The following is a 24,241-nucleotide window of genomic DNA, read 5'->3' as shown; positions in this document are numbered from 1 at the left end:
TAGAATTTCCTTAATTCTCTGCGCGTGTGAAGTCTGCCAATCCGCATTGGGTCAACGTTTTGGACTATTGGCCTAAGCCCTCTTATTCTGAGAGGAGACTCGAGCTCAGCAGTGAGCCGAATATGGTTTGATAATGATGATAAATTTTACTAAGTAATACTTCAGGATAATGGAAGCGGTTGAGCGTTACGCTTTTGATGATCATGACTATAATAATATGGTCTTATGTAAGTGTCTACCTATTGCAAACTAGCAAGCTTTAAGTGCAGTTTATGCGAAATTGCTTTGATGGCTAAATAGTTGGCTCGAATATCACAGGGTTATACCGCATGCAAGATTACCCTCTGGCTTGTGATTAAATTCTGAATTTTGAACATCTTATATACATATGCAATCTTAGAGGAAAATACAAATAAATGGCTGCCACCAAAGATTTTATATTAGTAGATATGTCACTAGCCTATGTAGCCGTAATCATCATCATCATCATCATCATCATATCAGCCGATGGACGTCCACTGCAGGACATAGGCCTTTTGTAAGGACTTCCAAACATCATGATACTGAGCCACCTGCATCCAGCGAATCCCTGCGACTCGCTTGATGTCGTCAGTCCACCTGGTAGGGGGTCGGCCAACACTGCGCTTACTAGTGCGGGGTCGCCATTCTAGCACTTTGGGACCCCAACGTCCATCGGCTCTTCGAACTATGTGCCCCGCCCATTGCCACTTCAGCTTCGCAACTCGTTGAGCTATGTCGGTGACTTTGGTTCTTCTGCGTATCTCCTCATTTCTGATTCGATCACGCAGAGATACTCCTAACATAGCTCGTTCCATCGCCCGCTGTGTGACTCTGAGCCTTCTTATGAGGCCCATAGTTAGCGACCAAGTCTCGGAACCATAGGTCATCACTGGCAACACGCACTGTTCGAAGACTTTTGTCTTCAGGCACTGAGGAATTTCGGACGAAAAGATGTCGCGAAGTTTCCCGAATGCAGCCCAGCCGAGTTGGATTCGACGGTTCACCTCTTTCTCGAAATTGGACCTACCTAAATGGATCATATGTCCTAGGTATACGTATTCGTCTACAATTTCGAGTGCAGCGTTCTCAACTATAACTGGGTGGAGCGATACATGAGCATTACACATTATTTTTGTTTTGGCCTGTTCATTTTTAGGCCCACCTGTTGAGAAACGCTGCTGAGGTCATTGAGCATGGTACTAAGGTCATCCAGAGTCTGTGCCATGATGACTACATCATCCGCGAACCGCAGTTGAGTGATGTACTCGCCATTGATGTTGATGATAAGTCCGCCCCAGTCCAGAAGCTTAAAGACGTCTTCCAATGCAGCGGTAAATAGCTTCGGAGAGATCACATCTCCCTGACGCACTCCTCGCTGCAACTGGATTGGCCTCGTAGTCTGATCCTGAATACAGACTGACATAGTGGCGTTTTCGTACAAGCACTTCAACGCTTGGATATACCTGTAATCAATTCGGCATCTCTGCAATGACCTTAGCACAGCCCAGGTTTCCACCGAATCAAAGGCTTTCTCATGGTCCACAAACGCTAAGCATAGTGGCTGGTTATACTCGTGGGTCTTCTGTATAACCTGCCGCAGCGTATGGATGTGGTCTATGGTACTAAAGCCTTTTCGGAAACCGGCTTGTTCGGGAGGCTGGAAGTCGTCAAACCTATTAGCGAGACGATTCGTAATGACTCTCGAGAACAATTCGTAATTCTTCAGCAAGGTGTTGTCACCTTTTTTGAAGAACAGAACCACCACGCTCCTATGCCACGCCTCAGGCGTCGTGCCCTCGTGAATGACGGAATTGAACAATCGCTGAAGGACTTTAAGTATCGGTTTTCCACCCGCTTTCAGGAGTTCTGCTGTGATTCCATCCTCACCTGGCGCCTTATTGTTCTTCAGGTGTTTGAGAGCCACACTAATCTCGTATAGGCTGACGTCCGGGATATCTTCGGTATAGTGTCGGGTCAACTTGGCTCTGGGGTCTTTAGCCAAATTGTCAACAGGCTGCTGAGTAGTCGTGTATAGCTGTCCATAGAACTTCTCGACCTCACTTAATAACTCGGGCTTTGAAGAAATCAGATTACCTTGTTCGGTCTTCAAACGCGTCAGCTGCCTCTGTCCAATAGACAGATCTCTGGCGAAAACTTTGGAGCCTCGATTGTTTTCAATCGCATTTTTAATATGCTCGGTATTGAAGTTTCGCAAGTCGCTGGTTTGCGACTTAGAGATCTGTCTACTGATTTGTCGGTATTTTGACGCATCTGCTGAAGACTGTAATCTCATTTCTTGCCTCTCTTCCATGAGTCTAAGTGTATGGTCTGAGAACTTTTTGGTTCTTTTAGTACGGTGGGTCTTATAGAACTTAGACCCAACGGAATGGACAGTTTCCACGAACCTGTTGTTCAGATCGTCCATAGTTTCGCAATTTGCTAGGCAATCAAAGCGGTTCTGCAGTTCTAGTTGAAAAGACTCGGAGTTTTGGATATGGGCACGATTAGGTCGGAGCGTAGACTTCATCAGTCGATACCGTTCCAGCTGAACGTTGATATTCAACGTGCCTCTAACCATTCGGTGATCGCTATCGGTTTTCACCCTATGGATCACAGAAACATCGTTGAATATTTGCCGTCTGGTAGACAAGATGAAGTCAATCTCATTTTTCGTGGAACCATCGGGGCTCATCCAGGTCCATTTCCTGTATGGTGGCTTCTTGAAGAAGGAGTTCATCATAAAGAGGCCCTCCTTCTCCATGAAGTCAGCCAACATTTGGCCCCTATCGTTCCGTTGCCCATACTCAAATCGTCCCACTTTCAGCTCTGAACCGCTACGTTCGCCCAGCTTTGCGTTAAAATCCCCCATCACAACATTGTAATAAGAGTTTGAGGCATGTATGGCTTTAGAAATATCCTCATACAATACCTCTACCTCCTCGTCGGGATGTGTCGAGGTCGGTGCGTAAACCTGTATAACCTTGAACGAATACCGTTTGGTAATTCGGAGGACCAGGAACGCTACCCTGCTCGACACACTCTCGACTTTTACAACATTGTTCACGAGGGACTTGTGAACGATAAATCCGACACCACCCTGGGACTGTTGGTCGCTCTCCCGGTAGTAGAGCATGTTGCCGGATTCAAGGATTATCGAGCCCTCCCCCTCTCTACGGACTTCGGACAATCCTATGACATCCCAGTGCAACTTGCTCATAACTTCTTCCAGCTCGATGACCTTTTCGTCGGACCTCAAAGTTGTATGCGATGTCGCTGCTGCCCGACACCGGCCTGAGGCATTTTGTAATCTAGCCTGTGGGAATGGATATATATATTCGTCGGTCGCCAGAGCCTCGTCGGTCCATCTGCAGGGTGCACCACGAGCAGGTGAGGTTGACAGTTGGGGAGACTGACTGGTACTAGCCTCCCCCTTACACCCCAAGCCAGCCGTAATAGCCCAGTGGATAAGACCTCTGCCTTCGATTCCGAAGGGTGTGGTTTCGAATCTCGTCCGGGGCATGCACCTCCAACTTTTCTGTTGCACACAACTTTTTTAAAATTAAATATCACGTGTCTCAAACGGTGAAGGAAAACATCGTGAGGAAACCTGCACACCAGAGAATTAAGAAAATTCTCTGCGTGTGTAAAGTCTGCCAATACGCATTAGGCCAGCGTGGTGGACTATCGGCCTAACCCCTCTTATTCTGAGAGGAGACTCGAGCCTAATATAGGTTGGTAATGATGAGATATCCCTAGCGCGTCGAAACTGAGGTGGACAAAAGTGGCTAGCTGTCTTAATTTAATTTAGACGCATTGTAAATACTAGTAATACCTAAATATTGTCTACAATGTCGAGTTGTATATTCAGGAAGTGTAAAAACTACATATACATAAATATAAAATGTAAGGAAATACAAAATATTGTGTATACGTGTGCTCAGTGGAGTAGCTAAATTGAAATCACTTTTTTGTGGTGAATTTGTAGGTAGGTAGAAAATCTTTGGCTGCTACAGTCATCGAAGTATTTTTTTTAGTTCTATTGTTATGAAAATTTTTAAAGTTATACAACTTTTATTATATTGTTACCATGTAAGAGCCTATACTTTTTTACTTTTTTAAATGTAAATATTGCTGGCTGGTTCATATTGTTTCTTTTATTGTTGAAACTCCTGTGAGCTGAGCTTCAATTTGTGCTGGTATACACCTTTTCAATTAGACTTAACATTATTTTTTAATGGCATTGTTAATAAATAATTTGTTGAAAGTCTTCAGTGCTTGAAACTAAAAGCTTTATATCTTTCAGGACCCTCTTTGAGCATTTTATATTTTATTGGCATTAGACAAAAAAAATAATTAAACTCGTACTTAAAGATAATTGTTCTTTGTAGCACGACGGGACCAAAACGAATGCTTTTATTTCAAGAGGGCACGAAAATCTTCCTTCCCAGAATTATTCCACCCAATTTGCATTTTAATAGAAAGGAAAGCGCTAGGAATCCTGCGCAAAATTTCGTTTTAATACCAGTTATTGTATACAATTAGTACAGCATTGTTGCTATTTTATTAATACTGGCTTTTGCTTATTATTCGAATTAACTATTTAAATGTACGGGTTTATACTTCTAGTCTCCTGTTAGATGTACAATTACTTCCACAATAGATTAACATAAATTAATTAAAATATTCAACTTCGTAACTTACATATTATTTAATTCAAGACAATCGAATTTGAAGTTATTTTTTTTTTTTTTTATTCTTTACAAGTTAGCACTTGACTGCAATCTGACCTGATAGTAAGTGATGATGCAGTCTAAGATGGAAGCGGGCTAATTTTTAGGAGGAGGATGAAAATCCTCACCCCTTTCGGTTTCTACACGGCATCGTACCGGAACGCTAAATCGCTTGGCGGTACGTCTTTGCCGGTAGGGTGGTAACTAGCCACGGCCGAAGCCTCCCACCAGCCAGACCTGGACAAATTGCTTTAGTTACTAATACTTTTAGTATTATTTGCGCAGTGTTAACTGTCCAGTCTTATCAAATAAAAATTTCATTAGAAAAACTTTGCTTGTACTTTTATTCTAACATAGTTACAGAAGTCGTTCATCATCAACAATCCATATCCTGCTCACTGCTGAGCGCGAGTCTTCTCTCAGTATGAAAGGGGTTAGGTCTTATTACGCCACGCTGGCCAAATGCGGATTGGCAGACTTCACACACGTAGATAATTAAGGAAAATCTCAGGTATGCAGGTTTCCTGACGATGAATGAATGATTGAATGAAATATACTTTAATGTGCACCAAAAAAAAAAAATAACAAGCGAGAAATAAACTTAAAAACTAATGTACAATTGGCGGCCTTTTCGCTAAAGAGCGAGATCTTCCAGACAACCAATCAAAAAAGAAAAAATAAATACGATGAATAACGATGGGTGTACACATGTCAAAAAAGTAAATGATAAATTTAACTTAGATAACATGTTAAATAGACACACAAATATACATACGTGTACATAACTTACTAAAATGATTTTCTCCACCGTTTGAGTCACGTGGTATTTAATTTCATAAAATGCACATAACTAGAAAGTTGGAGGTGCATGCCCCTGATCGGATTCGAACCTACGCCCTCCGAATCAAAGGCAGACGTACGTAGACGTGCGAGTACGTTGAACAATGTGACCAAACTACGTACAGGTACGTAATTAAATGACACAATGTGATGTGCCCGTAATTTGGTATGGTTACACAAAAATAATCTTATTCCTTTTGAAAGTAATGACGTCATTTTATAATTACCGCGGTCTCACAAATACCATCATTAATCGCTGTCGCTTCCTACATGATTTATGAGAGTGAGTGTACGAGTAAAACAGAAGGCTCATTTTGTAGGTAAGTGTACCTAACGTTATACTATTGAGTAACCTATGTACACTGAGGTTACCATTATACAAGACCTAAAAGAAAACAAGGACCTGTAGCCATGCGAAATGAAGATTCTCTTTCTTCAATCGCAAACGTTTTCAAAATAAAGAAAAATATATGAGAATGACATTTGTTAATGACAGATCACGTGACCAAGTTACCGATCGGATCTGTCATTCTCATTCTTTTATTTTAGTTTCCGAAGCGTTAGCGTTTGTAGAAAGAGAATCGACGTACCACATGGCTACGGACCCACATCTATCTATCTTTAATGCCCTTTAAAGTTTACCTTGAAGGTTTTAAAATTTTACGTGGCAGGAAACAGACTAATTCCACATGTTAGGCTATGAAAAATTGCAAAATGTTTTTAAAAGAGTAAATTACTTTAAGAGTAAACTTTGTATCTACTAGTTGCAAACATTTACAGTTAAATCAATTTCTTACTAGAAAGTATTTGTATCTACTTTGTGTCAGTTTATTTTTTTAAGCTATATTATTTTTGATGTACAAATAAAAAGTAATATAGAAATTCATTTCTTTGAAGTCTTAAACGTTACTAATAAGTATTAGATAGTGTTAAAATCGTAACATTCAGCTTTGTTACCCAGAGATAAAGTGTGTACAACTAGTCATTACAAGTTACAAGAAACTCAACTGTTTGTTATCGGGTTTGACTTAAACTTTGTAGTAACACTGGCTAGAAGTCAGGCCGAACAAGTAGGAGATAACTTTGAGATTAGTATCACAGAAATTAAGACCAATATAGAATACATTTAGGCCCATAGTTAGCTAAATAACTATAGGCCTAATAAGAAGGCTCAAAGTCACTCAGAGGGCGATGGAGCGAGCTATGCTTGGGGTTTCTCTGCGTGATCGAATCAGAAATGAGGAGATCCGCAGACGAACTAAAGTCACTGATATAGCTCAGCGAATCGCAAAGCTGAAGTGGCAGTGGGCAGGCCACATAGTTCGAAGAGCCGATGGATGTTGGGGTCCCAAGGTGCTGGAATGGCGACCCCGCACCGGAAAGCGCAGTGTTGGTCGACCCCCCACTAGGTGGACCGAAGACATCAAGCGGGTTGCAGGGAGCCGCTGGATGCTGGCGGCTCGAGACCGTTTTGTTTGGAAGTCCATGCAAGAGGCCTATGTCCAGCAGTGGACGTCCATCGGCTGACAATGATGATGATGATGATAGAATACATATCAATATTAAATCTCACTAATTTTTTGAAACGAGACATTAATGCGAGATATACCTAATCATCTTAAAATAAATAAGATGAAAGAAGCAGAGATAATTTTCTGAGCAACGATGAATGACGACGGTGAATACTTTGTTGGTGATTCGATCAAATAATAAAATTATTCAAATGATATTTCTGATATAAAAATATTCATCAACATGAAAGGTATTCTTTTATGCTCTGCGCTTTCAGTATTTCAAATTTTATTTTATTTACATAAAATGGTGGCTTGGAATTCATTCATTACTTGAATAACTGTTTTCAATACTTTTATGTTATTTAACTTCGAGTCAGTAGTCGTGTAAATGTTGAATTAAATTTATTAGCTTGTCTATGTGACAGAGGTCATCTGGAAAAGTAGGTACTCTTGCCATTTTCTTTTTAAATTAAGCAGTATTGCGACTTTCTGGTCTCGTTTCGTTAAATCACGATTACATGAGGCACATCACTTTGTCATGGTGCAGTGGTTCGATTATGCGGCTTATGAGGTTTAGGTGCGAGTCGCAAGTCGGGTTATAGTTTTTCTTTCTTATATAAACATTTGACAAAATCGATCGATTGATCGTTGTAAATTATCGCCATTGGCATTGCATGCCAACCCGTTTAGTAGCGTGGTAGGTCCCCATGTCGCAAATCGATCGCAAGTCCGCATGAAATTTAGTTTTTCACAAATCCCTCAGAAACCATGGATTTTTCTTGAATGAAAAGTAGTGTAATGTGTTAATCCAGAGTAAAATCCATTTCCCTTCCAAACTTCAAAGCAAATTCGGTTCAGTAGTTGCGTCGTTAAAGAGTAATAAACGTCCAAAAAACTTCCATACAAACTTTCGCGTTTATAATATTAGTATGATGTAGGATTAAAGTGGCTATGGCCTGCAATGTGTGTAAGGTTAATTTAAATTTTAAGCACTTCTACACTAAATCAGGAAGATTTTCTCGACCATCATGATCACCAGATAGTATAAAAAATAAAACAAATTAACAACCTTTCATTATTATGAAGTTTTGCTTAGAACTATAAATTTTTATAATAATCGGAGAAAGCTGGTATGGGTGCCTGCCAATGTAGTTACAAACAAAACCGTTATTTCTAAACAAAACGGAACCTTACTATTCTTTCACCAAACTTGTTCGGCGTACAGGCGTTGTATAACATAACAGTTTTCTTTCAAGAATTCCAAAGTGTTTCTATTACTGAATAACATGCTTACTATTGAAAATATTGTGTCGACGTGTCTATTTATTTTATACCTATTCTCTACCTACTCAATATTTGCAATTTCTATAATTTTATGTCAATACAATTGTCATTGTCAATACATTTTTTGTGTCTATCTTGGGGATACATATATAGACTTCTTTGTGTTTTTTGAGAGTTGAGAGTTAGCTCTTGACTTCAATCTCACCGGATGTTATGTAATGAAATCCACACCCCTTTTAGCGCAAAGCGCAAAGTTGGTCTACCCCAACCAGGTGGACTGACGACATCAAGCGAGTCACAGGAAGGACGGCTCAGGATCGTGATGTTTGGAAGTCCCTACAAAAGGCCTATGTCCTGCATGAAAGTGGATGTCCATCGGTGATGATGATGACGAATTTGAAGCGTATGCTGAAATACAGGCACATGAATGTTAACATTACTTCGGTTGACTGGCGCAGGGTAGAATTGTAGGAAGTGTAACATATATCTCCTGTTAAGTCTTACTCAGTATATAAACGAAGATCTGCATTTTCCGGAGGTACATAATAATAAATAAATAAAAAAAAATTAAAGTAAGATCCTGGAGAAGGTTCAGGTAATATACGTCCACGTTTTGTGAACTAATGGAAGGTTATTCGAACCATGGTATTAAACGCCTTGCAGCGCGAAATTGCTTCGTAATTTTTTGCGTTTTGAATTCGTATTCCTTTTTTATAGCAAACGCAAATATCAAACTATTTTAATTTTTATATTCAATAATGACAAGCCAGACTAACTTGGAAGAGGCATACGTTAATTCTCTACTAAACCTCTGACGGTTTCTATGCGACATCATACCGGAACGCTAAATCGCTTGGCGGTACGTCATTGCGGGTAGGGTGGTTTACCCAGTCTCACCCGCGTAGTTCCTGTTCCCCTGGGATTACAGGGATAAAATATAACACTTGGATGTATACGGGGATAATCTGTAGGAGTAGCTAATTTTGAAAATAATTTTAGTAGAGTAATTTATGAGTTAAATAGTAACAAATAAACAAAAAATCTGACCTCTTTATAGTAATAGACAGTTTAAACAGAGTTTAGAGAAGTAGACTTCACACAATATGAATATTCATTAAATCATGACCAAGCTGTAAAAGGTTCGTTGCATCTCGTTGTTTTCATGCATTTAACATTACTTTGCTACTTAAAACACTGAGTGTTTTAAACGGACGGTGGCAAACTTTATGATGTGAAACTTTCTTATTGTTCTATACAGCCCCTGCATTCTGTAAAGTTACAGAACTGTGACATCGTTCGTTTCCATAGCAACTTTGTTGTTAGTGTCATTTTAATTTTGGTATCCTATAAACATAAAGTTCAAATTCGAATAAGATGTGTTACAGGCGAACCGTTCATCGACGAGTGTAAAATAGTGGAATCGCACCACAGTACGTTCATTCTGTAAAGTTACATCGCTGCGACATCGTTCGTTTCCATGGCAACTTTGTAGTTAGTGACATTTTAATTTTGGCATCGTATAAACATAAAGTTCAAATTCGAATAAGATGTGTTACAGGCGAACAGTTCATCGACGAGTGTTAAATAGTGGAATTGCATCACAGTACGTTCATTCTGTAAAGTTACATCGCTGTGACATCGTTCGTATCCATGGCAACTTTGTTGTTAGTGGCGAAACAAAACATTTTATTTTTTGCATTAATTCCTTCAATTCAACTGAGAATTGTTTAAGGTAAAAAGTTCATCGGTGAGTGTAAAATACCGGAGTCACACTTCTGAAGCTAAATATATTGTATGTATACAGCTTGCTATTGAAAATAGAAAACATAAATGCTCATAATGTCTTTTGAAAGCACTAAAGGGTCAGATGGATTACGAGAGGTATTAGGTTCTGTTCCACACAGTGGTCAAACATCACTGGTTTTTTGATTAGTGGATTAAGGAGAAAAGAGCAACTGTTGAGTTTCTTGCCGGTATCTTCTCAGCAGAACCTGCCTTCCGAACCGGTGGTAGAATCTTTACAAATAGTCAACTGACGTGTCAAAAGTGCTTGTAAACTGAGCCTACTTGAAATAAATGATTTTTGATTTTGATTTTGATTTTTGAGATTGTTGGTTGACTGTTTTATCATTTCATTTACATGAACATAATATTATACGACATGAAACTATTTAAGTAAATAATTCCATCATATTATCAATAAACAGTTTTATATAACAAAAAATAATACATTAAAATATCAAATACTCTGAAAACATAATATAAACCTGAAACAACCAAGCTACAAGCAGATCTTTGGCATTATTACACGGAGTGTATGACATTTTAATACCCATATAACTCTTTATACAAATGACCCTTTCTTGTTTTCCTTATGACAAAAGAATGAGGCCATCTCGTACGCAAATAAAACGTGCTCTCTTTTTATGAAATGTTTTACATGATCTTTTATTTTATTTACCTACATTGTTGCAATTTAAAATACTGCAGTTATATTTAAATTAACGAAGTGGCTTCCTTTATCTGTTGTAGGACAGCGTATATACCTACTCGCAACTCTCAACTATGACAAAATGTATTGTGTTTAAATTCCGATTGCAGATTTTAGTATTTAGTAGTGGAGATTCTGGTAACTGAGCTCGTTTGGGGAAGTACTACCACCGTGCTCATTACTGTTGTCAAGTGGTATTGTTTTGCTATTTATATTTTATTTAAAAAAAACCGGAAAAGTAAAAAAAAAGTGTGAGTTAGCCTCAACTACCGATGGTTTCGTATGTGAGGTCACTATAGTTATAGTCTGGCAAGTTCGTTGATGATATACGGGCGACGGGGGGAAAGATTGCGTGGGTGTTAAAATGTGCGGGGAAGTGAGGTGCTTTAGTCATCAGTTCATTCAGTTCTACACGCCCCCCGGCCCGCGCGGAGTGTTACGAACGAAGCTTTGCGAAACTATAGTTCAGAAATCGAATTGCGCAGTTTTTGCCGAGCTTTTCCCGAATTTCAGATCTTTTTTACATTTCATTACAAATGTATAGTTTTTTCTAAAACAATGTTACTTGTTAAATGTAATAGACAAACGGACGGAGAACAGAACATAACATCCACGTGAATCTGCTTATACATATTCGTACACATAATATACTTGTTTTACAAATCCTCGAACTTGTGAAATGAAACAAATACTTAAATCAATGCTATCAATGCTAACGAGGTTCATCTCGAAAATGTAATCTTCATACAGGTTCCGTTTGTTTTTTTTTTTTTTAAGGGACGGAACCCTAAAAACGAATTATTATTATATTGCTATTCTAAAATTAGTATTCCCTTACAATAATGCAGACCTCTCTTGTTACCTCAACGTAAATCATTCTTCCAATTGACAAACGTAAAATCTTTCCGCAATTATTCATCGAGGATAATTGATTACGTGTCCCAGTATTCGTTCGTCAGATGTAGAGCGATGAACGTCAGTCTGAGTTTGAAAATGACAAATGTTTGCTAATGACCTGCTCAGTGCAAAATTAAATAATTCTCCCAATGGTTCTGAGTGTTTTTTTTTGTTTAATTGTTTGCACATGCAATCATCATCATAATTGTCGGCTTATTTTAATGGCCTACTACATGGCTAAACCAGACAAGAGACATGTATGAGATATGCTGCTCCATGCGGGTTTCTGGGCATGCTATGCAAAAATTTAATTAATATATAATAATCTATAGGTACTTACAAGAAATCTGTTGAGAGTTCAATTCTGTACATGAAATATATTTTCAAGATAACTATCAGGGGGTGATTAGAAATCGATACTGATGCCAAAAATGCAATCAGTAAAATTTTTGTCTGTCTATCTGTCTGTCTGTCTGTCTGACTGACTGTCTGTCTGTATGTTCGTTGTAGAAACAAAAACTTCTCGACGGATTTTTACGAAACTTGGTACAATTATTCTTCATACTCCTGGGCAGGTTATAGTATACTTTTCATCACGCTACGATCAATAGGAGCAGAGCAGTGAGGGGAAATGTTGGGAAAACAGGAGGAGTTACTCCATTTTTTAAGTTGAAAATAATTTCTTTCATCGGGTCATCTTAATGAAAAAAAAACAATTATTCCATTCAAAGCTCCTTCTACAAAACAAGTAAAACATTATTTATAAAATTACTATTACAATACATTGGTAACTTAACCCGCAATGTTTAACAAAAATTTGATCTTTAAAATGTGCATTACAAAGGCTACAGCATTGAAAAAACTGATTCAAGAATGAAAAATTTTAAAAATCTGAAATAAAAATATAACTCGGTCACCCTAGGGATTTTTGGAAAAATATTCTAATTAGTTTTAGATAATTAGATGGTGTATCTACCATTTGCGTATTATCCATTAATTACGGGACACCCTGTACTATTTAAGAAAATATATAGCAAATATAGTGATGGTCCCCACAGACCGGCAGTGACCTATATTTTATATTTCGTAGAGGTGACTCGAATAACTTAATTGCTACCAAAGGTCAAACTAACCTTTGATAAACGTTAGTGGATAGCATCGCGTAATGAGTTTACCGTGTAGCAAAATATAAAAGCAAATATAAAGTCTGATCTCTAAGCACAGCGGGAATTAACTGCTAACTAAGTAAGCACATAATTTGAAAGTTCCTTAATATAAAGTTACACATACTATTATTACGAGTAGTTGTTTCAGGTACTAGAAGTTACTGCTAATTATGTAACTAGCAGAAATAACTATGTTTGCCTGGATGAAATAAGGTGATGCCTAACTTATTTTTGGTTACAAAAGGAAGTAGTTTTTCACAGATTTACATGGCTATTTCAAGCGATTTATTAATTCTCTAAATTAATTTACCATAATGACAGATTTCCGTGCAATCGTAAACTTTGAGAAGGATATCTTACTGTGTCTATTGCTTTAATAGTAAGTATAGATGCGATGGTCCGAAATGCAGTCCATGGGATTCGGAGGATTTTTCTCCAACACCACATTTAGAACGCGTCGATTTTTTCCCATATTCTCACATTAAAAAAGCAACTGGCCCATATTAGTTCCAAATAGCACATAAACTACTTAGGTGCTAACATATACTTATTTAAGTTTTACTAACCAAATTAACTTAGAATTCTAACATAACTCTGTAAATTTATGCAAGAAATTTAGACTTTTTATTTTTATTTTTTCTTCTTACGGGAACGGCAATTACGGGAGTGAAACCGCGAAGCCCCAGAAAATTACTAATGTAATATTTTTTGTATCTTAGCTTCTTTGGATGACAAACATGTTTTACGATGCAATAGCAAAAGGTTCGTTACGCGAAGCCTTGTAACACCATACGTGCCTTATCTTCCTACAACCAATGAAGGTTTCTATACATGAGACTAAATATGTTAAAGGGTCAAAACTCACGTACCATAAATAATATCATAGTTATTTTAAGTGTATTTTTCTCCAAAAAAATTACATTTAAAATGTGATTCGTTTACTACAAAATATAATGAATAGAACTTTAATTTTAATATACTCGTTTATACCTATTTGCTCATCAATATCTTTCTACAAATAATCATTTTGATTTCCGTTTTTTCAAGCCCAGAATAGTTTAGTAGTAAAAAAAGCCAGAATTGGTTTAGTAAAATAAATAAATGTATAAATATATACGGACAATACACAAACTCACAATATCACTACCAAGTCTGAAAGAAAGCTTAGCTTATGTTGGGTGTTAAGATAGCTCTTTCATAATTATATTAATGAATCAATCAATCATATCAACCCATATTTGGCTCACTGTTGAACTCGAGTCTCCTCTCAGAATGAGAGGGGTTAGGCCAATGTGAATTGGCATACTTCACACACGCAGACAATTTAGAAAATTCTCTGGTATGCAGGTTTCCTCACGATGTTTTTCCTTCGCCGTTTGAAACACGTTATATTTAATTTCTTAAAATACACTCCGGAATCGGTGGCAGAGGTGATATCCACTGGGCTATTACGGCTCTCCATAATTATATACTACGTATAAATACTTATATAATGTATAAACACACCCAGTCACTAGAAAACAATAACGTTCATAACACAAATATTTTCCAGTTGTGGGAATTGGATCCACAGCCGCGGATGCAGGAAGCAGGGTCACTGTCCACTACGTTACGTGCCCTTTAAACATAGTAACGAATGCAAGCAAGCCTAGTATAATAGCAGTTATTAGTTATCTCATCGTTCCTTTTAATAAACTTTATCAGCAAGCTACCAAGACAATGACTTCTCTTTTTAATTAAACTCCTCTGTCTTTCTGAAAATCTGCTTTCGTTTCACACAAATTACACTATGTTACACGCAAACCTTTTTTTCGGCCAACTTGTTTAGGGAAAATCAATCACTGTCAGCTGCCCAGATAGTACTTACTGTGTGATTTATAGACTGGGTTAAATAAGACAGTGACCGCAAGGAATGTTCTAAACATTTTTAGCCCTTAACATAAACAAGCCAGTGTGACAGTGATGACATAAGGATCCGAGACGCTCGCTGACTATGGGCCTTATTAGAAGGCGCAAAGTCACTCAGCGGGCGATGGAGCGAGCTATGCTTGGAGTTTCTCTGCGTGATCGAATCAGGAATGAGGAGATCCGCAGACGAACCAAAGTCACTGACATAGCTCAGCAAGTCGCAAAGCTGAAGCGGCAATGGGCAGGCCACATAGTTTAAAGTGTTTAAGGTAACATAAACAAGAGAGAGGCGAGTTAGGCGCATCTGTGTGTCTGTCTGTGCATTGTAGCGTCAAAAGAAATGGAAAAGTTTTTGTTGTTTGAAAGCTGACTTGATAGATGGCATATTACGGCAGACGTCCACAGACGGACGTATCGCATCAAACGGATTTCAGTATTCTTTGTATAGATATTCATACAAGTGCGTACACTGATTCGCATATTAAAGATCGCACGGATTTTTTCTACCGTATTGTAAAAAGTCCGTTTGGTGCGATATGTCCTATACGTACGATGTAGATTAGTGGATGTCTGTTATATAATTTGTTAAAACGGAAAAAAAATTGACAATTATTGTCGTTATTATGAAGTTAAATTCATGAGCGAACTTTTATAATTTAAACTTTTAATTTGTTAATAGTACTCGTATGTAATTTATATGTCATTATTAATAAATATTCGATTATAAATTGTATCCACTACCATATCATAACAAAATTAACCCAATTCATAAATATTATAACGGCATTATCCCCGGGCAACGTAATGAAATTATATAATATTAAAAGTTGTTTATTACTTTTATACTTATTTTTTTTTGTGATTTGATCCATCACAGAGACACACACACACACACATACACACACACACACACACCGCAGACACTTTTATCAGCTGGATGATTATTATTATGGACGCCATATAAATAGTTACATATTTGTTATAATATTTTTATTAAAACAGCAGGAAAAAGTGAGAATATATTTTTTAAATACAACATTTTTAAATTTAAAAGTTTCATACATACGTAGTTACGAAACCCCGAAATTGGAGCATACTTTTTGTAAACTGCTGCCGATATCATATTTTATACGCTTAAAAATGCTTTTTTGGTGAATATTGTACACGACGATGCTCGGGCCGGGTACCAATATTCTTTTTCAAACCATGTAAATTTTAACACATAAAAAAATGGAACACGTAACTACGTGTCTACAATAATAATATGAGTAAATATTTTCGCAGATATTTTTATATATCTATAAAACAGAAACGTCCTACTTTGTTACATAATAATATATTCCTAGGTAGCGTTTTCGATCGAAGCTCCAAGGTGGACTGATTTTTTCCGACATTTCAATACAAAATCCAAACTCATCACTCTATCTAATGGTAAAAACCGCATGAAAATCCGTCCCGAATTTTTTGAGTTTATCGCGAAAAGACATACAGACAAACGTGGTGAATTACTTAGTTTTATTACATGTATGGTTTTCGTATCTAAACTCAGCTTAAATAGATACAGATTGAGTTTTTAACCTCTGATTTACTAATGAAATAAAACAGTACTAAACTTTTTATAATAGTGTAAATACGTGTTTATACATACTTTGCTCGTTGTAAACTACATCGAAAAATGCTAAGAAAAGAAAATTTCACTGCACATAATTGACCCTGCAAGCGCCTCAATCGGTTCAGACAAGCGCTAAGCTAACAACCGTCCGTTATCTTGAAAAAAAAAATGTATTTTAAGGCTTTTAAAGGAAAAGTAATTTGTAGCGGCGTTGAGCGGAATTAATGATATTTACGGTAGATAAATGCTTTTAGGTGCAAAGAATGTTGCCCTATATTTTATACGTGCTCCCTATTATAGGATGATTTATAATGCTTCATTTTAAAATTTTTTCCTCAGACCTTTCTACTTTTAGAATGAAAATATACACCTTTATGCAAAGTAATTCATAAATTACAAGTGCTGAGTGCTGATATTAATTGTTACTTTGTTTGAATGAATGAATTTATTCTTGTAGATTTTTTTAAAACATAGGATACTTTTTGTATAGTAGTGTCTCGAGTGTAGACTTATAAGACTTTATTTTATTGAGATTTAACGTAAAGTGCAGGCAAAATAAGTCTGCGCGCGACTGGCGGCGCAATTATGTTGCCAGCTTTAGTGATCTTTTACCCACCAAGAGATAGAAAGAGATAGACAATGACGTCATTTTTGATTAGTTCCGATTTTGGCCACGCGCAAACTTATCGTTACGTTAAATTTCAATAAAATAAAGTCTAATTGGACTATACTCGAGACACTTCTATTTAAAATATCTTATGTTTATTATGAGTACTTAAGGCGTGAAAGATCAAGTATCAAACAGAAATAAACTGCCTTCCATCTTTATAAAAGTTTACCTTTTAGAAAATAAATATTTAATATTACATTGGTTATGCATTACACACTTTACTGTTTTATTTTTAATTTTATTTATTGAACGCGACATTTGGGTTGTCCTTTTTACTTTTACTCAAAACCGCTAGACGTACAAAGATGAAATTTGTCAGGAAGGTAGTTTACAAATAATAGACGTCCGCTAAGAACGGATTTTGCTACAGGGCCGGACAAAGGAGGTCTAAAGACGGACGAAGATGCGGGCATCCTGCTAGTTTAATATCTCATAAATAAATAAGAAATGTTAATTGCGGTTTTAATTGCTTATCGCCGAGTAACCTAAGAAATTGCAGTTTAAAATGAATCTAAGCGACAAAGATATCGCCGAGACTACGTTGTCCACTAATTGGCTTACTGCATGAATAAAGATTAAGATGCAAAGCAAGTCTGTGCCGCATTATATTTCTTAGAACTAATGGTATTACTAAAGGTAGCTGCCCAAGGTGGTAATAGTGAAAGCTAAATTATATTTATATTTGATAAGTTTTATAATACAATATGGAACATAAGCTAACTTATCCTAATAACAATTGCATTTATAATCAGGCCTGCATTTCCGCCCCGGACATCCAGGCTGACTCTTTCCAGCCTTTCGGTCAAATTGAGGCAACTAGTCGCGGTGAAATGGTTCGATGAATTTTTATTGGCACTGCTACTCCATGGCACAAGGCAAAAAGAAGAAATATGTAATTCTCAGTTCGGTATACTTTTGCTTGCGGCTTCCGGTCTTGATTCTGTCTCCCTGATATGACACTGTGCTAATGTGTCAACGCATGTAGCATCCCACCTTAAGGCCCGTCCTATTTTCCAGGGAACCAGTGTCAATCCATCAGGTCTCTTACCATCATGCCGACTTGACAGATCGATTAGCGCAGGAATATGTGCTATGTTTTTGTTATATTTTCGTGTAGAGATTCAACCAAGGCTCTCCCCTTCCATCTCCCCTGAAGATGCATGCATGAAAATATATGGTCATGTATGCATAAAAATTACCAAAATGATTCACGTCAACTATAGATTCTTTAAATGATGGCTGAACCACAGTACAGTGCAGTACCAAAATAATATTTTTTAATTTGTTTTTTACTTTATGCATGCTATATTTACGCTTGCTTAACTTTACCTTTGGCCTATAAGTTGACTTTTAAAAATTAGCTCTGTAGATTAAGCTCAGTACATATTATTCAGAACATTACATATGTATCAACACATCTTAGTTCCTAACAGCGCAGAGTGCATAGAATTTCCTTGCATATGAACAAGTATTAGACTACGACGTAGGCATGTCCGACGTAGACATGATATTTGCTACGCTACCATTTCACTGCGACTCATTTAATAATGCGCTACGCTTGTAAGCTGCTATGCCAGTGGGTATTCTTATATATACCCGCAAAATACACTTTTAAGGTTACTAAAACTTTGTATGAAACATCGCATATCTATTGTCCTTCTATTTTCATTTTTTCTTCATAGCGACCGCACATATAACTTGTAGGAATCTGTTAGCTGGTATTCGCACTACCGTAGTAGGGGTCTTTTCAGTGGGCCACTAGACCGATTTGGGATAGGCGGCCTTCGGGGAGTCTTTTATTCGGAACTTGTTATGAAACCCGGTCCTGTTCTTTTAATTAGTAACTCCTGGAAAGATATTCCGCGGGAATAATATACTATTCTGACAATAAAAAGCACACCTTTTGTTTGACAATTTTGTACTGTCCCATTTTATTTTTAAGCTTATTTTCAAATACAACTGCAATAGTAAAAATATTTTAATCACAACCAGGTACCTAGGAGTATACCGCATCGTGAAAAGATGCCTTTATTCTGCAGTGAAATGTTATACGATGCAATTAATAATAATTGTCTGTGAACCATAGCGTTAGTCATCAATTTTATAAGATTAAGCTTTCGCGTTTAAGAAATAATGTATCGCAAGTATTTACCACACGTCTTCATTAACTGTACGAAATGTATAACTGCTATAGCAACACGTCATGTATATGTTACCATCAAAATGTAAAATACGTTAGTTTATAATCTCACTCGTGATATTTTAATCTACCGTCATATTGTGAACTGAAAATACTGATAAAAATTTAACGTGTTACTTTTCGGCATATTATTATCGGCCGCAGGCCGGGCACTTAGGTATAATGAATAATAAATAAATATTCTTGAATTTTATTTGACTGACATATCTGTATCATTCCTAACTCTATGGACACAATTAAGGCCGACCAATCATGGGCCTAGTTCGGACAGTTGACGTTTTAAGATTGCAATTTAACGGTTTCACTTTCGATAGATTATGATATACCGAAAAATAACACTTTATATTGTAATCTGTATTTTCAGTTCACAATATGACGGTAGATTATAATATCATGAGTGAGATTGTAGTCTAACGTATTTTACAATCTAACGGTGACATATATTGAATAATATTACAAATATACACTGTGTGTGAGGTAATAAGCTATCGTAATTTTGAATAAAATAAATTTAAATTAACAAATTTTAGTAGCATAATATTAATTAGGTATTAATAAATTACGCTTGATTATGTGTCGGCAGTGATGATAGTGCACGGTGTGTTTATTTTTAATGAACTTTAGTCAATGGATTAATTATAATTATTTTATTATTAAATATGACTATTGGAATTTTACTATAAATTATATCATTAATTTATTATTCAGTTACATAGTGGATACGATTTATAATAAGCTTTCGTTTGTTCGTGATTTAACTGAAGTTAATAAAGTCACGTTTAATTGGATTAAGTTAAATTCCAATATTTCATAATTCAATACAACAATTTTAATTACAATTATATTGTTCATTTTGTAAATCAATGGTACCTATCTGATATTAGATAATGGCTAAACATTAACACTAGGAAGATCTTTTGACCGATTTTGAAGTTTATCGGTCGATAATTTCAAAATTATTTATTTTTGTGCTACATCTTCTCGTGACTTTTAAGAAAAAAGTTCATATTTTAATATTACATTAATGTTATTGTAGTATCATATAATAAATAAACATAAAATTTACCTTCAAAGACGGCGCCCGGTTATTTGACCACACGGCATTTCAGTCAACTATTTTAACCGGCTTCTTGACTGTTTCCTGGATCCAGATTCTCAACCATCCAAATTTTATGCGATGATAACTTTTTATGGGAGAGTAAACCGCTTTGTCGTAGGTTTTTCATTCATCACTACGAGCTCCCCGGTCCGCGCGGCCCGTCGGGAGTGTTACGAACGAAGTTGTCAACTATATTGCTATAGCCAACGAACCGCGGTTCTCGTTCCCGTGAGAATATGGGGATAAAATATAGCGTATGAAACTCACAAATTACGTGGTTTTCTAGCGGTAAAAAAATCAAATTTGGTTCAGTAGATTAGAGTATTTCCCCATACAAAACCACCTAATTTATTTCTGTAGAATACTACCGACGCACTGCGGTTTCACCCGCATAGTTCCCGTTCTCGTAAGAACACGGGGATAAAAAATAGCCTATAACATTTACAAATAACGTGGCTTTCTAGCGGTAAAAGAATTTTCAAATTTAGTTTAGTAGATCCAGGTATTACCCCATACAATACCACAAAATTTACCTCTGTAGAATACTACCGATGCACCGCAGTAGTTCCTGTTCCCGTAAGAATATGGGGATAAAATATAGCATATGATATTCACAATTCACGTAGCTTTCTAGTGGTAACATATTTTTTAAAATCGCTTCAGTAGATTCAGAGATTACCCCTTACAATACTACAAACTGTATTTATCGATTGTACATCTAAGCGTACAAAAGTGGTAAAGATTTATTTATTTACTAATACTGTGTTAACGTGCGATAATACCGTTGGATAACAAATTAATAAATTAACAATGTATTACCATGTTTGACCGCAGATGCTTCGATTTCATCCGGTGTGTAATTATTTTAACAATTCGTATTTTGATTCTCATTTTACGGATAATGTGATTAAAGCAACAAATCGAAAATTAATGCAAATTAATTTTGTGATTTTAATTTTATAATCGTTTTATTTTTAATTCAAAAGAGACTTGTACATTTAACCAATTTCGTTAATCTGCATAAATCAATCACAAGGGGATTTAAGTGTTTGTAGGCGAGTCGTTGAGCGATTTGCAAAACATTACAAGCAATAAAAGACCTAAATAAAACGTATACACCACTTTTTGAACATTTTGCAACTTAATACCTGGAGTATTTCGTAATGTTGTTTCAGTTGAATTAGCTCATCTCATGCTCCTACCATAAGTAAATACGGTAGCAAATTACGGAGTTTGGACCGTGATGGCTTTGGGAGGTAGCAGGTTTTAAGGATCCAGACCCTCAACCGTCTAAGTACATAAAAAGAGTAATTTTTTTATGTTTTCCTCGGTATGATATAAGAAATTATATTCCCAGTCATAAGTTACTGGCTCCATAATTGACTACCGTAGGTACCTATTTACTTATGGTAGGAGCATGAGCTGACAAACTTTCACCTTATAAAAAATGAGGAAGGTGTAGTAGGGTTAAAATTGTGACCCACCCCTAAATATATTTGTTTTTTATTGAAGGTATTTTTTTTACTTTCATGATTTAGTATTGAAACGCACATACACTCTTATTGCATTCGTTTTATCAATAGCGATAAGGTAAAACAATGTTAGCTGGGTCAGATAGCATTATTATAAAAATAAACAGAAAAACCATGCACCAATTAATTTCGATTCCTTTCTTTAACTAAATAAAACATTTAAAAGATAACAACAAAGGATATATCTTCGTTAACTTAGTATAGATAAATATAGATTATTTATCACTGTAGCAGCGAAACCTAATAAACTACTTATACGATAGGAAACAGACAAGGATCGAGTATTAGACGCGAGGCGATGTTTCTAAGAAGATCGGCGATAATAAATCGAATCTGTTTTGTTCTGTGTTATATTTATAGGTAAGTGAAAGCTGTTCAAGGTCTAACCTTGATATATAAGCATTGATTTTTTTTTTATTATTTACAACTTAGCCCTTGATAACAATCTCACCTGATGGTAAGTGATGATGCAATCTAAGATGGAAGCGGGCTAACTTGTAAGGAGTCTTGTAAGTATACCACTGCGCCACGGAGGCCGTCAAATTTCAAATTGACATTGAGCACAGAATATCACTACAGCTATACATAAGACAACTTTTATCTATACTAATATTATAAAACTGAAGAGTTTGTTTGTTTGATTGAACGCGCTAATTTCAGGAACTACTGATTTGAAAAATTCCCATTTATCGAGGAAGGCTAAAGGCTATATATTATCTCGTATTGCTACGGGAACGGGAACCACGTGAGTGAAACCGCGCGGCGTCAGCTAGTCAAACTCAGCCAGGTTTATCTTTTTTTAGTTTATAATCCTTTAACAATAGGTATATAAGTAGCCTGGTAATAGGGTTTATGTGTGTGTATTGTATGTATATTAAACTACCTCGTAGTTGGATCCGTAGCCACGTAGGCTAGCAGATATTTTGTCAGGGAAATCCTAAAATTTATAATTATACTGACGGACGCCCGCGACTTCGTCCGCGTGGAATTTAGTTTTTTACAAATCTCTCGGGAACCATGATTTTTTCTAGAATAAAAAGTAGTCTATGTATGTGTTAATCCAGGCTATAGTATATTTTAATACCAAATTTCAGCTAATTCGGTTCAGTAATTGAGGCGTGAAAGAGTAACAAATATTCATATCATCATCAAAATCATCAGTTTTCGCAAATCTCGGAAAACCATGGAATTTTTCGGGATAAAAAGTAGCCTTCGTGTTAATCCAGAGTAAAATCTATTTCCAATCCAAAATTTCAGCTAAATCGCTCCAAACATCCAAACATCCATACAAACTTTCGTGTTTATAATATTAGTAGGATTCTTAAAATAAATTCAATGAAACCAAGTTCTTATAAAATAACGCTTGACTGGCATATTTCACAGGAAGATGAAATGCTTTATTCATCAAATCACCGAAACCCAAAAGCGTCCCGTATTAAATATTTTATATGCGGCGAAACCCAAACCCGATTAATTGCGTAGACTTTAGTTCGGAAGTTAGTTGAAATAACACTCAGACAGAATCTCTGAATACCCGCGAAAAGGGCATAACCCCGAATCCGCGTGTCAGCATACATTTTATATGATTACCTTATTCACGCATTGAATATGTTATAAGAGATAACTCGTCGCGTATTATGTGAATAGATATGATGTGTTATGCCAATTTATTCATGACTCTATACGCCATGTTACAGGAAGAATAGTGAAATTTTGATAGGATCTTGATAAAATATAATGTTAATATGGTTTCTAAGTTTAGGACTCTCTTTACTGAAAACGAATGACATTATAATGACTTAGTTTTATCTTCCATTCTTTTCATCTGTCATTTGCAAATAAGTGACAAAATTAGGCATCGCTTACTCTATCTAGACTCTACATAGCAAAGGTTCTATTAAAATCTTCCAAGTTCTAGCTAGTAGGCAATAAATAATGTTTTTTTTTTTTACATTAAATGGGCGCAAGACGATGCGCCAGTGCGTTTCTTGCTTATATCCAGACCTTTGATTTTTACGAAAAAAAGTCATGCAGAATCGATTTTTAGGCTTGTCTTTGCAAGATTTTTACTTTAGCTTCGACCCAGAAAATGATGACGAACTAATCCTGTATATAATTAACTAACTACCTAGAATCGATTGGGAAAAAAAGATCGGTATTTTAGGTACAACGTTTCATCATCATCATTATCAACCATATACGGCTCACTGCTGGGCTCGAGTCTCCTTTCAGAATGAGAGGGGACTCGATGATTTCCAACACAATTTACCGAGTAAA

Source organism: Bicyclus anynana, chromosome 17 (genome assembly GCF_947172395.1).
Source record: "Bicyclus anynana chromosome 17, ilBicAnyn1.1, whole genome shotgun sequence".
Taxonomy (NCBI): domain Eukaryota; kingdom Metazoa; phylum Arthropoda; class Insecta; order Lepidoptera; family Nymphalidae; genus Bicyclus; species Bicyclus anynana.
The sequence above is the reverse complement of the archived record's forward strand: the minus strand, read 5'-3'. Positions refer to the sequence as shown.